Here is a 16602-nt window from a genome sequence, read left to right on the forward strand (position 1 = left end):
ATGAAGCTGATGGAAACTGGGGTGCTAGGTGCCTGAGCTTTAAGTTGCTTCAGTTCAGCAATAATCACAGTAATGGAACTTGACTTTGGTCTGGTCCTCTTTCAAAGAGAAAGGGACCAGATCCTATGGGAAGGCTTCTCTTGATCTTGTCTCTGAACCTGCCTTCCCACCTGAATTTCATTGTAAAGTATGCTCATGGACCAACATTTAGCACAGCCAATTCATTTCTCAAATGGAGTTTTCCATCCTGGGAAGGCCAGGTGTATGAGCCCTTCTTATCTCTCATCAGCTCAAAGACAAAAAAATGTCTTGTGAATATAAGATTTGTAAAACTTTAACCTCTCAGTACATGTGAAGGAAAAATAAGGAGGAAGCAATGCGGTGAAGGGGAGGCCAAGCAGAACCAGAGTGACCCCAGGAAGAATGCTCTTCCAATGGATCTCGATGGGGCCCCTGAGATGGGTTGTCTGGTTAGTTAACAGGGAGCAAATTATCCAATGGGAAAACACTCTGGTGCTCACATATCACTTAACCATTGAAGGAGAACAGGATGCTAATGAGAGCAAGTCCAAGGGGAGGGGCTTCAGAAGCAAATCTCCTAAAATGACAGACCCACATTAGTGTCAATCACCAAAAACGAGTGAGGAAGGACCCCATGAGCCAGGACAGCAAACACCTGGACATCCTCATGTCCTCCGTGTTGGCTGCCTTCCTTGCCTTGATCAACTGAGAAGGATCCCAAATTCTTATTCAAAGTTGTCTCTTTGGCAACATTGTCTACTCTTCCCCAAACTGTCATTTCAAGGCTCAAGAGGAACTGTGGGGTAAGTCATACCTTTTTTTCTGACTTTGTCCACTTCTGCTAACATTTAGAAATTCTTTTCTATCAGTTCCTGGGGGAAATTATTGACTTCTAAGCTTCTTTTTCATTTCTTTCTCCCTAACCAAAGTTAAAATGCAACATTGTATATATGTGTGTGTGTTTGTGTGTGCGTATAGATAGAGAGGGAGAGAGAGACAGACAGAAAGAAGACAGAAAGAGAGAGAATTATTTTCCTAGTATTAAAACATTTGATACTTGTAGCCAATAATGTAAATGATTTGAAAGACTTTTGAGGATGGGATCCCATTTTTGATGGCATAGAATGTTATAGCTGTTATTTCACCAAGAGCATCTTGCAATTAGTTTACTCTTCACACCTCAACTTCAACCCCAGTTTAGATTACAGTGTTAAAAAAATCATCAGAAAATGTAGCCTTGTACAAGGAGATGATCGGATTATTCAGCCTTGCTGCACCAGCCTAATGCATTAGGCAATTTTGCCCACTGTGTTTCACCTGAGAGAAGGAGTGTGTCAAACACTATAGTGCACGAATTCTCCACCCAGCCTGCATAGATGCCAGAGCACATGTTTAGTGCCACGATCTGCAAGTTGGTTTTGCAGAGCTTGAAGAGTGAGTTAACAACTTTTTTTTGTTGGAATTGAGAATTTGCATTATCCTGAAGGGGCTTATATGCACATAGGATATGCTATATGTGATCATTGTTGTATATTTAATAATGTTCAAATAAAGGGCATGCTGTCACCTAATTATCTGCATATTATTTCAGAGTGGTAATGAAAAAGCTAAAGGGAATCCCCCCAAGAGTGTGAACAAGTGTGTTTGGGACAAATGAGTATCAACCTCTAGAGGCTCCTGTCAGTAGAACCAGAGGACATATTTACAGCTCTATCTGTGCATAGGGAAGGATGCTCCAAAATCTGTTCCAACTATCCAGGCTCACTGAATGGCTGTAAAATGGAAGTCTTCTGGTCCACCCGATGGCTTGTGCTACCTTCACCATGGTGTGATTATAGAGCTGATGTGTATGGCTCTGTGTTGACTGTGCGACCTTCTAACAGGTCTGATGAAGAACTGGGATTTGATGACCTTTGAGAAACTTGTTTTGTGGTGTGTTAGATCCTGGGTAAGGGTCGATTTAAAGGCAATGATGATGAGCATGCAGTCTCATTTTGTCTTATCAATAACACTCTTAAGAGTAAAGTGGACAATGTAACTGATTCATGGCTAAAATGCTGAATGGTAACTGGAATTAGCAAAAAAAAAACAAAACAACAAACTAGTTAACAAATCGTTGCCTTATATTCAGATTAACTGGCTGATGTCAAAGAAATTCTTATTGGATAAGTAAGCCATGATTTTATATCAGTGAATCAAACTCAACTGATATATTCATATGAAGTAAAAGCAACTTCTAATTTTTAAACCTCTACTTGAGGTTTTTAAAAACTCTTTCTACATTAGGTACCTGTCCAGGTACTTGCCAAAAATCCCCTCTGCCATATGTTCTATCTCTACAAATTTTTCATGAAGAGAGGATGAGGTGAGGAGGAATGGGAAATAGGGGGTATTTCACTGAGAGGTGAGATTCCTTTCTTTGGTAGCAGCTCTCTCAGTTTTGTTTAGAATATATGGAATGGAGATGTAGGTATGGAGGCACATATGACCCTCACTGTGTTATGGAACTAGTAAGAACAGAGGGCTTCCACTTGGGGCTGAGCATAAGGAACACTGTGTCTCAAGATCTTTTCCTCCAGCATCCCAGCATCGCAGCATTGCAACATCATAACATTGCAACATCCCAGCAGGAGTGGGGACCTGGACCTTCCCCTGCAGCACCAGCTGTCAGGCAGCTCAGAGGGCCAGAGATCAGCATTACCTTTCATTGCTGATGGATGATACCCTCAAATCAGTGGTTTAGGTATGGTGTGTAAAAGTACAGGTTGCATGAACTTTGAGTCAGTGAATGTGAAGGACAAGCTGGAATGTTCTATCAATTACCTGACAGAGGATCTTTAACAACTTTATGCATTAAATTGCAAAACATTTTATTATATTGAACTCTAAATTATATGAGGATGGGAGTAAAATTTGCTGCACAGAGCAATACATGAGGACTGTTGGGGGTTAAACACAGAAATAAAGAAAAGATCATTGTCTTTGTGGTGCCTATGAGCCCTTGATGGAAAATCAATCAAGCAGATGCAATTCAAAGACTTAAACCTCAAGACCTCACTGCTTGCATTGAAATTGAAATCCTATCACTAGAAAACCAATTCTGAGTTTACAGATCTTCCCAACCTTTCACATCTTAAAAATGCAAAGATCCAGTAGAACATGGAACACATCCAAGAATGAGGTCTTCTACAGTAAATTCTCATTCTGGAATCCGTTCATTCTTTTATTCAACAAACATACAGTGAGCACTTCACATAGGTGAATCCCCAAGATCACAACAAGGGAATCTGCTGCAGAAACCCTCCCCTGTAGTTCAGGAAGACGGGAGCGTGGATAGAGAGGGGGTACTTCATGGGGAGAAGAGGGAGAGAAGAAGGGGAATGGTTCAGTTCATGAGTTCCGATTTGGAGTTCTGCTTGAAGCAGAAGGGTCTATTAGAATGAGAGGTGGAAAAATGACTTGGAGAGGCTGGTGGGGACAGGAAGGCCATGAAAATAGAGGAACCAAGTGTATTGTTTCTTCTGCACATGTGAGACAATAGTCATTCAAGACAGAATTTATCTTTATATTGAAATTCAGGAGATAATTTTTCCAATAGACCAGATGGGGATAAGATCAAGTTCTGATCATCCCCCCCAAATGTCCCATGTGGCTCTCGCGTAGCTTAAGTTAGCCCCTGGAGAACAGTCTCCTGAGAGGCTGTGGGACATGAGGACATTGGATTAAGCAGGCTCCAACAATGACCTTCCAGGAAAATCAGTACGTGCATGTACACACACACAGAGTTTAAAAAAGATTCTTGTCTTTAATCCACCAAGACTAGCCTTAATGTACACTAGGTTGTAAACAATGTTACTGCATTTCACTCTAGCTTGAAATATCTATGATTATATATATATTTTTATAGGCCTTTCTTCTTTATACTTGTATATCTATGGCAATTCACTTATTATGTGGGGGTGTCACTTTCCCTGACCTCGTATGTTTTAAGGAAGGATGAAATATTACACTTTAAAGACAAATATAGTCTGAGCAATTGAGTGCCATAAGCCGCTGCTGGGCTGGTGCTGGTTCGGGCAGTTCTGAGGCTCCAGGGAGGTTACACATACATTGAGTGAAGGACACCCAGAGGACGAAGACTTGATTCATTATCAGATCAATAATCTGCGAACTGTGAATATGCAGGAAACCAGGGTCTCTTGGCTTTCTAATCTATTGTGGAAATAAGGGTTATTATGTGGACTCCAAGAGCATTCTGGTCCAGTACATCAATACTGCCCATCATATCACAGAAAATGGATTGCCCCTGTAGGCTGTAGAATGGCTAGGGAATGTTCTTTGATAATCGGGTTTCCTACATAGTAGATTATGTATTAATGCTATAATCCACACTGGGATCTAAATGGTAAAGAACACACAATCAGCTACATGTACCTACTAGTATGTTCTGGAGGAAAAGACAAGGCCTTTACAAGTGTTTTAAGAAGACTCAGGCTGGAGAGAATTACAAATAGTCACTCTCGTCAAAGATCCAGTGGTATTTACTGGTGTGAATGTTTCTAGACTTTCATTGGAGGAAAGGAAGGAAGGAAAGGAGGAGATGGAGGCATGAAGGAGGAAAGAGGAAGGTAGGTAGGAAGGAAGGAAAGAAGGGGAAAGGGAGGGAGGGAGAAAGGAAAGAAGTGGGGGAAGAAGGGAGGGAGGGAGAGAAAGAGGGAGAAAAAGAAATCTGATGGTGTATGTGCATGTAGCTTCAAGTTCAAGGCTGGAGTCAACATTTAAAATGGAAAATTTAGCCATAATACTTAATTGGGTTACTAACAACAGCATGAGCAGCAGTCTTCAAACAATAAAGAGAAGATTTTTTTTTGTTAAAATGGTGACTCTGGTAATTCTAAATATGAACAGAGAACCAGGGCAGGGAGCAATTATACAAACACAAGAAAAATCACACACTTCATAACAGAAGTTACTCTAGGGCAGTTGTAAACACCTATTATTGCCTAAAACAAGCAAACAAACAAACAAACCAACAAACCAAAAAAACCTGGAGATGTCCATGATGTTTTCTTAGTAATGACTAACATTTGCAAAGCCCCTTATAATTTACAAGGCATTTTACAGCAATTACCACAGTTAATTCCCACAATAACCCTGTGAGTTTAAATATTAGACTTGCTATTTTACAGCTGAGGGAACTGCAGCCCAAGGAGGTTAAGTGGCTGTTGCCAAGGCCACTCAGGAGTCAGCCCTAAAACCAGAACCCAACGCCAGACCTCGTGACTACAGACTGTCCGGCTGCCTCAGCACCTCTGCCTTCATATCCACTGATGTCTCTTCCAACAGTTACTTCTAGAAGGTAGAGATGCAACTGCCTGGAGGACAGAGTAGATGCTTGCCACAAGCCCATGAGCACCCAAAGCTGCTCTTACAAGCAATGCAAAACCTGGGCTCGGAGGCCTAGAATTTCAAATATGTGTGTACTTCCGAAGGCAGAAGTAAAATATGTGTTGCCCCCCCTCTAACAAATGCAATTCTTGTCAGTATTTCTTACTTTTATATGATGAAGCCTTGCCACCCACAGTTAAAATGAAAACTAAAACCCCCGAGTTGCTGCGCGTCAGGCCATAACACGTGGCTCTGCTTGTGGACATCCATTTCTGAGGCACTGGGGATGGGGCTGAAAGCAGTGCAGGCAGGCAGATGACGCAGGTCGTTACACGTCCTGGCAGAAGGCCTGGGCCAGGTGCTGTGAGGGAAGTCCTGATGGCTGGGAACAGCCTCTGCTCTCAAGGGGCCTGCACTTTACCGGGAAACACACCTGCACAGGCAGAACGGGGGAGGACACACGGTGGGAAAGGGAGCAAGCGTGCACTCTGGTTAGGGGCCAGAGAGTGAGTGGGCCAGGTGCTTAAACCAAAGGGTTTGCCTTGTAGAGCAGTGCGGGGAAAACTGGAGAGAGAGAAAGATCAAAACAGCAGACTGAGAAGCTGGATTTCATAGTGAGAACATGAAATCATTGTTCATTTCATGGTGCATCGTGGTGAGTGATGTTTCATTGGTGCATCGTGGTGAGTGACGGAGGGGGAGGAGGGAGTAGTGCAAGTGCATCTAGGGAAGGAGAATGTAGGGTCATGGAGAACCCATCAGACAGGAGATGGGGTTTGGAAAGACTGTTACAATGATATGGTAGTATTCTGAGGTGAAATAGTACAAACATACAAATCCCAATAAGAGGACTATCATTATTATTTATGCTATTAGTATTCATAAGAAGTGTCCCAGAACTCTTTCTGAATTGCTGTGAGATGCATTTCTCAAAATGGGTTTTGAGGAATACCAGTGCCTCTGGATATTGACAGGTGTTTGCAAAACGAACTGTGTTCAAATGTATGGAATTCATGGGGGTCATAATAGCCACCTTTCATGGCTACTGTAAAGGGTGAATTAGAAAGTACATAAAAAAGCCTGGCACACAGAATACATTAAAAAGAAGCTAGTCCCCTTGCTCCAACATGATTTACATTTATTGTAATAATGTCCCCTGGTCCATACCTATTCCTATAACCTAACACATAGGTGTGTATATTTGTATACACACAAGTGTGTATGCATGTGTATATGGGTGTTCACATACATGCACATTCATACCCACATACCTTGTCATACTCATAAGAACGTACACATGTGCCATCCCAGGTATACCTTCAGTGTCGGACTAAACCTAAGGAGGTATGAAGTACCCACATATGCCACCTTTAACCCTATGGCACTCTATCTAGGGCCTTGCTTACAGAGATGTGTGAAAGCTGACCCTCTCCCTCTGCTCTGCCTTGGTAGCAGTCCCAGTGGGTGCCACAGATGTGTCCTAGTGCCATCTAGTGGGGAGTCCCACTTTCTGCCCCACAGTGCCTCCTTGTGCGGCCTCCAGCCGTGGCCCCAACTCCTCACCATTTCACAGGCTGCTTCCATCATCCTAAGAAACAACAGGGCTAAACGAGCTCCTCTCTATTTCTATGTAGGTTCTTTCCAGTTTTCCTTCTGGGTGTTTCTGGACATGGGTACCTGTCGTTAAAATATTGCCACCTCTACGTACAGGCAAAGAAAAGGCTTGGAGCACCTCAGTCCACGGTGCCAACAGGAGTTGGACAACTGTGAGTACATGGCTCATTTCTAAGTTCATGTCTTCGGGATCTAGAAGGAAAACTATGTTGTATAATGAAAGCTTCCTGCATTCGCCAAATTTAGGGATGCTTTATGTATGTATAATTCTTTCTTTAATTCAATGAGAACTTTGGCTCACAAAAGATGCTCCATGCCAACTGTCTCAAAGAGATGAGGTGTTTTGGTCTCCCTTTGTCTGTGAAGAAAGCCATGTTGATTGTAGAAACTGCTCCACACTGATTAACCCATGGAATTCAATCCTCAGTTCCTTCAGCTAGTGGGTTTAATGCATCAGAAAAGACTAATAACAGTAGAGAAAAAAAAGACATTAGAGCTGTGTCTATGTGGCCAATGCACTTTGCAATTTCTTTAATCCATTCACAATTTTAAAGGTGACAGTGAAACATGACAGTGGAGGAAATAAAGAATAAATGCATAAGTTCAAATCTTGTTGGTTGCTTAATTAGGTCAGAGAACTAGTAAATACTACGGAATCACTATCAGTATTCCCCTGAAGTGATCAATTAAATTCATCATAGATTCTGGCTGTCCCCATGACAACGAAGCATGGATAACTTAGGGGCAGGGGTGGGAATGTCAGTCTGTGGCCCTCACTGGGTCCTCCCTCTGCCTGAGTTCTCAGTCCGGGGCCCAGGCAGGGACTTCTGGATGGGTCGGACTGATTTTCATCCCCGCTTCCCATCAGTTAGACCAGCGCTAGTGCTGAGCATGTTACCTACACATTCAGTAAATGTGGTGGAGCCTTCTGCCTCCGAGTTCCCCACCTCTGGGGTCGAAGAAAGGGGAAAGTGTAGGAGGGTAAACGGGAGTGACCAAGAAGGGCCATGTGAGGTTCACTGTGGGGGTAGACCCGGCCCAGGTTTTCTACCACGAAGCTAATAAGTCAAATGCTATGGAAGAAGACAGAAAGTCAGACAGAGGTAAGTGGATTGTTCTACTCTCTTTGTGTGTGCAAATGAAAATTGTATGAATTTACTCAGCCTGATTCGCATCGTGAGAACATAACTCAATTGAAAGGGTTGGGTTTGTTTTGGCAAAGGTTGAATGCCCCAGTTTGCCTTCCTGCTCCTTTGTTTGAGGGACAAGTGACGCTCCTGCGACCTATCTTGCAAGAAATCAGCATCTCAGTATCTGGGCTGGGCAGATCGAGAAGGCGGAAATGAAAGCTCCATGTTTTTATTATGCTTGAAGTTACTTATTTGCAGAGGGGTTCTTCATCCCCTTAATCTATCTGTTCCTCTGAATGGCTTCTCGGCTCTGTTGCCTTGGTTGTAGTGTTACATTTTGTATCTAATATTTCTTGCTACTGTTTAGAAATCATTGTGACTACATTGCTCTTTATCGATAATTTTATGTAGCATAATCCATCACCATGCTGGATGTTGGGGCAGGGAGAAGGGCATTACTTTGTCTTTCACTTGGGGCTCAGACGGCTCTCTGGTATTGATTTCTTGGCTTCCACGTTCGTTAGATGATGATTTGCACTTTTCCTGTATTGTGTTCATCCAGATTATGTTTCAGATGTGTCGACAACATATCATCATTAACAACAAACATTTATTGAGCACTTATGGGCTGCGGATCAGGCTCCAGGCTAGGTACTGGGGATAATAAAAGGAATTGAATGCGATCCTTACCCTGGAGGATTTTATTATCTATTGGACTATGTTTGTTTGTTTGTTTGTTTTTAAAAATACCTAACGGCTTATACCGACTGAGTGCTGTAGGCAATAAATGCTCTTGGAGCTCAGAGCGGGGAGTGCTGGTGAGGGCCAGACTGGTCAGGGAAGGGTTTATGAGATGTAAGTGGCTTCTTAAAGGATGAGAAGGATATTTTTACGGGATACTGCAGATAGAGTTTCTGAATACCATTGTGCCAGATTTTTTTAAAAGTAATGCCTATATCTTTAAACTACAATTGTCTTATTAATAATTTATGAGCTTAAGGCAGAGAATCAATATTCACCTGCTTTCCACAGTGTTTTTTGCACAGAGTTCTATTGTTAATAGCCATGCACGCCTAGTCACACACACCAAGGAAAAGCCAGGCAGTGTGTTAACTTTCTCATCAGCACTTGCCTGGCCTGCGTGCTGGCTCTTCAGATTGCCTTTGGCTTTGTCTAAAATGTCTCCCCCCTTCCCCCGTTGGAATCAGGGAAGAAAAAAGTGTATTCAATGACTTCTCAAAGCAAAGTAGATTTAAAAGTAAGAGAATAGGGAAGAAAAGGTGACTTTCTTGTAGAAGTTGCCTCACTGAATCTCCAGGAGAACGCTGGTTTGACCCTGGAGAGGATATTAGTTCCCCAAGGGAAATATCCATTTATGAGAAGTTCCAAGCTTTTCCACTATAAGGGAAAGATGTTCAAACATTTTTGAAGATTGAAAACTTGGCTTATTACTTTCACAGGACTTTACTAGGGGGAAGGATATTTACCTGAGCTTATTGACAGAAGGGTTGGCAGGAAGACTGTCTGTGGCCGGCAGTATCAATATTCTGCAGACAAAGCCCTGTGGCTTTCCTAATACCAGTTCTTTTTCCAGAACTCTCTCTCTGTGATTTCTTTTATGTTATTTTTTAAAAAGTCTCTCTGTTTCATAATTTATTTTGGCTCTGGTGGAACGACAGGCCAAGAAGAAATGAAATTCACATTTTCCTCCTTTCAGTTCTCCTGGTAGCCTCTGCTTCAGGGCACCCACTCTCCACATGTCCTGAAGCACACCCCGGACCTCCAGGGGACCACACCCTACCTGTTGTGTTACACAGGTGAAGAGTAACGAACATTCACATATATTAAGTGAAGTGGGTCCAAAAATAAAAATTAAAGTATACATTTCTTTTCTATACCTGTTCTCAGTCCTACCAATTTAAATTTTCCAGTTAAAGGCAATTCAATTTTCATGTAAGAATTGTTTCTTAGGTATAATTTAGTCTAATTTGGACAACATTTAGTCAATTTGAAGTATAAATGCTCAATCAGGGATTGTATTTCTCCGGCAGCATCTCTGTGTCCCTCCCCAAGGTGGTTGAATGCATGCCGTGCCCCCTGGTGGTAAGGTGGGCTGCCCTGTAGGCTGCTCTCCCTGCCGACCACCAGAAGGAGGCTGGTCCAGTCTGGTTCCTGAACACTCTGCACTGGTATCTTCCAAGTGGCTAATGTCATGTCACCTGTTTTGTTGTGGTGGTTGTGGTTGTGATTGTGGATGTTATGCTGTTGCTTACACCATCGACGTACATGTACATCACGTACATCAAATAGAAAATCTGTGGGAAAGGGCCCTGCATGTCTGCCCTTCCCATCTAACTCAGGGTTTCAGGGGGCAGCACCTCCGTGTGTCCACAGAGAAATCGAGGGAATGTAAGAGACCCCAACATGCAATAATGCACACATCGTGTGGACCCAGAGCTCTTCGTCTCAGAACTTTGTGAGATCTCTCCTAGCCAGCTGGGGTGTAGAGGGGCGGGGCAGCAGCCTGGGTGCTCCAGAATACCTAGTCTAGTGTTTTAGTCAACTAACTCCCCCGCTTTGGTCAAGGCCTTAGAAAGTCCAGGCCTTTAATTCTCAGTGAACCCAGCTACTGTGTACTCTTATCCTGGGGGCATCCACACAAAGTCCTTCTCCTCTTCCTTGCCTGGTGATGCTTTCTCCTCATCTTACCTGATGGGAACTTCCCTATTATCTCCATCCTGTGACAGTTCTGTGAGTTAGGATAAAAATTCTACCATTGAGTTTGCCAGCCTTGGCTTTGGATCTGATAAGGGGAGCTTTGGGAATTTAGAGAACCCTTCCTCTCTCAACTATACCTGCTTTCAAAACCTTATTTGCATTATGGACTCAAACCCCAGTTCTACTTTTGCAACCTGAATCATCCCCAAAGCAATGGATGCCTCTAACCAGATAAAGGAAATACATGGAAATACCTAAAAACATATATTAGCCATTATCCAATGTCTACCTAAAACTATAGAGGGAGAAGGGCAAGACTCTGAATAGTTACCAGGGTACCATTGTAGGAAGAGTTCAAAAGCTGGACCACAGTGGGTTAGAACCATCAGGATGGCTTCCCAGAGGCAGTGGGGCTGGATCTGGCTCTCGCAGGTGAACGACTTAGTAGGCATGGAGAAGGGGGAATGGAGCTGCAATCAGACGTGTCATCTTCTTCCTCCACACTCCCCGAGCTGTGTGTTCACAACTCACGCACGTCTCTCTGAGCACGGTTTGTGCCTCAGGGCACGTTCCTGTTGTCTCCCACTTACTCATGGGTGTGTCTTCCTGTAAGATGATAAACTCCTTGAGGACAGGGATCCAGAGTTTTTGTATTTTCGTTAATATTAGCCCTGTGCTTGTATACATCAGGCCTTCATGTATACTTAACATTTAACAACATGAAGTGTTGTCAAGAACATGTATGAAGGGCATATGGACAAAACCAAATAGGGGTAGGATCAAGGGTGGGAAGTGGGGATGGGTGGGGTGGGGGGAAATGCTGGGGGGGAAATGGAGACAACTCTACTTGAACAACAATAAAAAATGTGGGAAAAAAAAACAGCGTCTCATCGTCTCATCTATGGGATTTCCATATGATGCTCATCCCAAGTTGTCATTTCCTTCATTTCCTTTATTGTGGTAAGATACACATAACGTGAAATTTACCATTTTAACCATTTTTAAGTGTATAGTTCAGTGGCTTTAAGTACATTCACATTGCTGTGCAACCATCACCACCATCCATCTCGGGAAATTATTTATTTTCCCAAGTTGGAACTCTACACTCATCAGATAATAACAGATAATAACTCTCCATTCCCCCTTCCCGTACCCCCAGCCCCTGATGACCACCATTCTATTTTCTGTAAATTTGACCACTGCATGTAACTTTTATGGATGAAATCATATGGCCATTTGTCCTTTTGTGTCTAATTTATTTCACTTAGCATTATGTCTTCAAGGTTCGTGCATGTTGTGGCATGTGTCAGGAGTTCATGTCTCATTAAGGCTGGATAACATTTTATTTTATATATAGACCACATTTGGTTTATCCGTTACCTCACGATTGTGGTGAAGGTAAAGTGCTCGTTACCATTCGGTGGGCATCTGTACATACCTAAGAGTATTTTTGGTGACCTTATTCTTTTTACATTATGATATATTTGAGCATTTGGCTCAAGGGTTTAAGTATGGTCCTTTCTATAAAGAACGTGCATTGTGGTACCAGCAGAAATAGCCCTTCTTCTAAGACAGTTAATAGTAGTTATAAGGTCAAGTATCTTGGACTATTAAAAGAAAAAGAAAAATGTTTTTATTTTATTCCTTTAAGGTTTCTTCTGTAAGTCACTGAAGTGGCTAGACACATCCGACTGAGGATCCCCAAACCACTCATTCTAAAAGCTCCTTTCCCCAGAGAGGTCGCATACATTTGGGAGCGTTGCTTCCAGTGGCCCCCAGTGTAGGTTCTCATTCTACACAAGCATTTAAAAAAGCTCTTAGAAATCTTGCTGCTAATTTATTTTATCTGGCATCTTCAAGTGCATCTGAACTCAGAATCATTTTTAGTTGTTATTTTACTAAGACTTTGAAATATTATGCATTAAAACAAGGTAAATTTGTTAAGAAGATAACAAAAGTGAGAGCCTCCGAAAAAGTGGAAAAGAGGGTCCTTTCAGAGCCTCGAGATGAGTGGTAGTGACACAGAGACCAATAAATTTTTCTTTATTTTCCGCAAATTAGGACAAAGGCACTTAGAGGCATAGTCAGAGAATTCATTTGTTTTGTGTTGAAAAAATCCTTTAGTTAAACTCAAGAATTTATCTTTGTCCATATAAAGAATACTGCAAAATAGATATAGTAAACAATTTTAATATTTTCTGTCTGCATTTTTGTGGAAGGCATAGCAATGCTTTTTAACTACATTTATTTCTTTAGATAAATATATAAAATTTATTGAAATGGAAAGTTGTTTAAATACAAATTTTCTTATGGTCTCTTGATCTGTGAGGCAATAAGTAAAGGCAGTTAAGTGCTTTATTAGAAGCATGTTCACTACAAAGAACTGAGTTGTAGTCATGATTCCCCAAGTCGTAGAATCTAGTGAGTAAGAATTTGTGAAAGGTAGAAGGAGACTCTCTGGGGCGGGGTTGGGGTGGGGGGCATCAGTGAAGACTTCACATAGGCAATCACCTTAAAGGGGAACCCTAGGAGGAGGAGGCTAGTGGAGTGGGGTGAGGCATGGAGAAGATGCGCGAAGACTTTCGGGGGACAGCAGGTGTTTCCACGGAGTGGGATGGGATGTAGAAATTGAGGCTGCATAGCTCATGTCTTCAAAGTCGGGGGAGTTTGGAAGGCCCACAGTGCATCGGAAGTGAGCATATATTTTTTTACTGTTTCCCAATGAAACAACAAAGCTCAGGACTTCCATTAAGATGCAGGTCTGAGGGATAGAGGGGACAACATGGAAAGCATAGTCTGGTTCGTGTTCTGTTATAAAGCTTAACATCTCCCACAGCCCGAGTGGAGAAACACTAGTCTGGGCTCCAACATTCACTGACTCTGGGCTGGGAACATCCCCTCTTTCGTTCTCGGTCTACTTATTTCCTTCTCATGAAAGGATTTGCACTGGATGAACTCTTAAGGCCCTGCCAGGTCAGTTGGTTGCTACTTATCTTTCTGTCTAACAAGTATGTAAACTGATTATCAGCTCCATCTGGCCTCGGTACTGACCTTAGTTTTGGAAGGCAAAAATCTGTATTTGGCACAGGTCCTGTCCCTGAAGGACTGGAGGCTGGTTAATCATCAAGGCTTAAGTGTGCACAATGGAATATCAGTGCAAAGCCACCACACTGAAAATGACGTGTGAGAAACACAGGCAGCGCTGATGTACGGGTTCAGGAAGGAGAGGGGCGTGTGGACTGCCCTCTGAGGAAAGCTTCACAGAACTGGGGGCGTTCGAACTGAGCTGAAGAATTGTTGTGATTACCGTGGACAAGGATAGGGAGTGCGGATCTGGAGGGTGGGGGCTGGGCACCAGCCAGAGGGGGTTGTAAACAAGAGAGCAGAGGTGAGAAAGGGCAGTTTATCCCAGAGAGAGACACTCAGGCCAGAGAGATAATGTATCACTAGACACTATCTCTTTTAAATCTTCCACACCATTTTTATCCCATTGTTTGACACTTCTTATGTCACCCACTGGGGATTCACCTCCCAGGAAGTTGGTCCTACTCCTGGGAAGCCATTTATAGAACTCAAATAGTAAAAGATGGTGTCCCCTCTGTCATCCCCTGCATTCCCAAATGACACTCAGCTGAGGGCACTGAAAACCCTTTACTTCTCTCTCAGTCCCACACAGGCCTCAGCCAACCCATCAGGACCACAGCCACAGAAGGGGCATGTGAGGGACGCCACCTCCGTCGCCCTACTCCTCACCACTGATAACCACAGCCAACATGACTACCGGCCGAGTGGTGCTAAGACTTTCATAGTCATTATTCTAGTGAGTCCTTCCAATAGCACTATTAGATTGGTCCTGTAGTATTAATCTCCACCTTTCCAAATGAGAAAATCACACTGAGAGATGTTCAGTGACCTGCGTGCTATCATACAAGCAGTAACTAGTAGAGCTGGGACTTGGACCCTGGTGTCCGACTGCAGGGAGTTCACAATCACTGTGTGTACGAGGTCACAAAGGATGGACATTTAGGACAGGGAACAACCCTACCATGGGTGAGATGGGGCCACTTGCTTTTCGGCAAAATATCCACTGTGTTCATTGTTGTGGGATCCCTGCTCTCCCTTCCTTGACAGAGTATTTGGTAGGTGGCTGTGCTTGGGCATAGCCTGGACACTGGAAAATCTGAGGGCTGAGTTGGGCTCTAAAGAAAAAAACCATACATTTGCTAAATAAAAGCAGGAGAACATATTCCAAGTGTCTAATTTCCATGGAATAAGCATGATGTGGACATAAAGGTGGAAAGACCAGGCAGGGCCAGGGATGGAGTGACACAGGATGCATTGAGTTAAAGCATGAATTTGGAGCCAGGTAGAGCTGGGCTCCAACCTTGACCTTATCAAATCCATGGACGAGGCACAACTTCTCTGAACCTCAGTTTCCTGTTCTCTAGAGTGGTGCTAATAGAGGTGAAGATTTTACTTTTAAAATCATATTAAATTCTGGAACAGAGCCAAGCACAAGAGTGCCAAACTACCATTTCAATAAATGGGAGCTATATTTTTTAATTGCCTTTGTGATTGAGGAATGAAATCCTGTCCAGTTCCCCAGGCAGGAAGTGATCACTCCTACCTGGAAATTTCCTCCTACCATCTCATCAACCCACCTTCGCCCTTCATCAATTCATCTGTGCTGTTATTTCATTAAAGAACACTTACTTAACGCCTATATAGCAAGCACATGGGGAAAGAAACAAAGAAAAGATTTGAGGATACTTTGATAGATGCTTTAGCTTTTCAATCTATAAATATGCATAAGTCTTGTCTCCTATCTAGAATACAAGGAAAGAAAACGTTCTTTATCACTGTTCTGCACATCTGGGGGAAACGCAGAGGGAAAACCAAGCATAGTCAGAAATCCTGGTTTTTGCTAATGGGTAGTCAGGGAGCAATCCTAACCCCAGACAGTTCTTATTTCTAATAGTTTTCTCTGTGCATGTGTGTGTATGGGTGGAATCAGCCATCCCAATTCATCTTCCTTGACCTGTTTCCACTAGAAGTCCTTATGCAGCCACTTTCTTTCCCACCCTCCCAGCTCCCAAACCAAGCCAGCCCTGAGATCCAGAGGCGGGAGGTCATCCACCGTGGTCACAGCCTGAGGCTGGGCTTTGGAGGCTGGCAGATCCCCGAGGCTCCATGGGGTAGCTCTAGGGAAACCGGCCTTTGTGAAAGGCTTCTTTGATGAGAAGCACAATATAAATACAAATTGCTGTTATGTCAGCTTCTGAGGAGCCACTTCAATCCATTTGGGCACCTTTGATTTTATTCTCAAATTGCTTTTCTACTTTAAAAATCTTAATAAGAGCATGTTTTCATCTGGCCTCAAGGGAGTAATTTATTTATTTAAAGTAATAATAAAGTTACAGCATAATCCCTCCGTCCCAAGGGGGAAGGAGACTCTTTGAACGATTTCTTTTTCCCATCCTTGAAGTGCAGGGAGACCAAGCGGCCACGGAGGTGGTGTCCTGGCGCCCGCTGCCATGGCAACGGTCGGAGCCTCTTGGGCCACTGGGAAACAGGCATAGAAAAGAGTCTCGTGTAACTCTCTCCTTTTGCTTTTTCTGCTGCACGTTCCTGTTCCTCGCTTAAAGAAACTGAGGAGTAAAGTATTAAGTAAAGTTCCTAAATCAGCTGTAGGAGCCACACAGCAGCTGGGCTGCCCATCCGGGTGAAGTCC

At 43.1% G+C, this 16602-nt stretch overlaps 1 protein-coding gene across 1 annotated transcript in view; it reads left to right on the forward strand.

The window, feature by feature from the left end:
- The first annotated feature begins 622 nt into the window (after nucleotides 1-622).
- SLC14A2 (solute carrier family 14 member 2) overlaps nucleotides 623-16602 on the forward strand; it is a 397322-nt gene continuing 381342 nt past the window's right edge. Inside the window, exons 1-2 of the mRNA XM_045849973.1 lie at nucleotides 623-824; nucleotides 7044-7175. The gene's annotated coding sequence lies outside the window, so the exon portion shown is untranslated. The remainder of the gene's footprint in view (nucleotides 825-7043; nucleotides 7176-16602) is intronic.

Source organism: Phyllostomus hastatus, unplaced genomic scaffold (genome assembly GCF_019186645.2).
Source record: "Phyllostomus hastatus isolate PE091 unplaced genomic scaffold, TTU_PhHast_1.1 phas_contig_80, whole genome shotgun sequence".
NCBI lineage: Eukaryota > Metazoa > Chordata > Mammalia > Chiroptera > Phyllostomidae > Phyllostomus > Phyllostomus hastatus.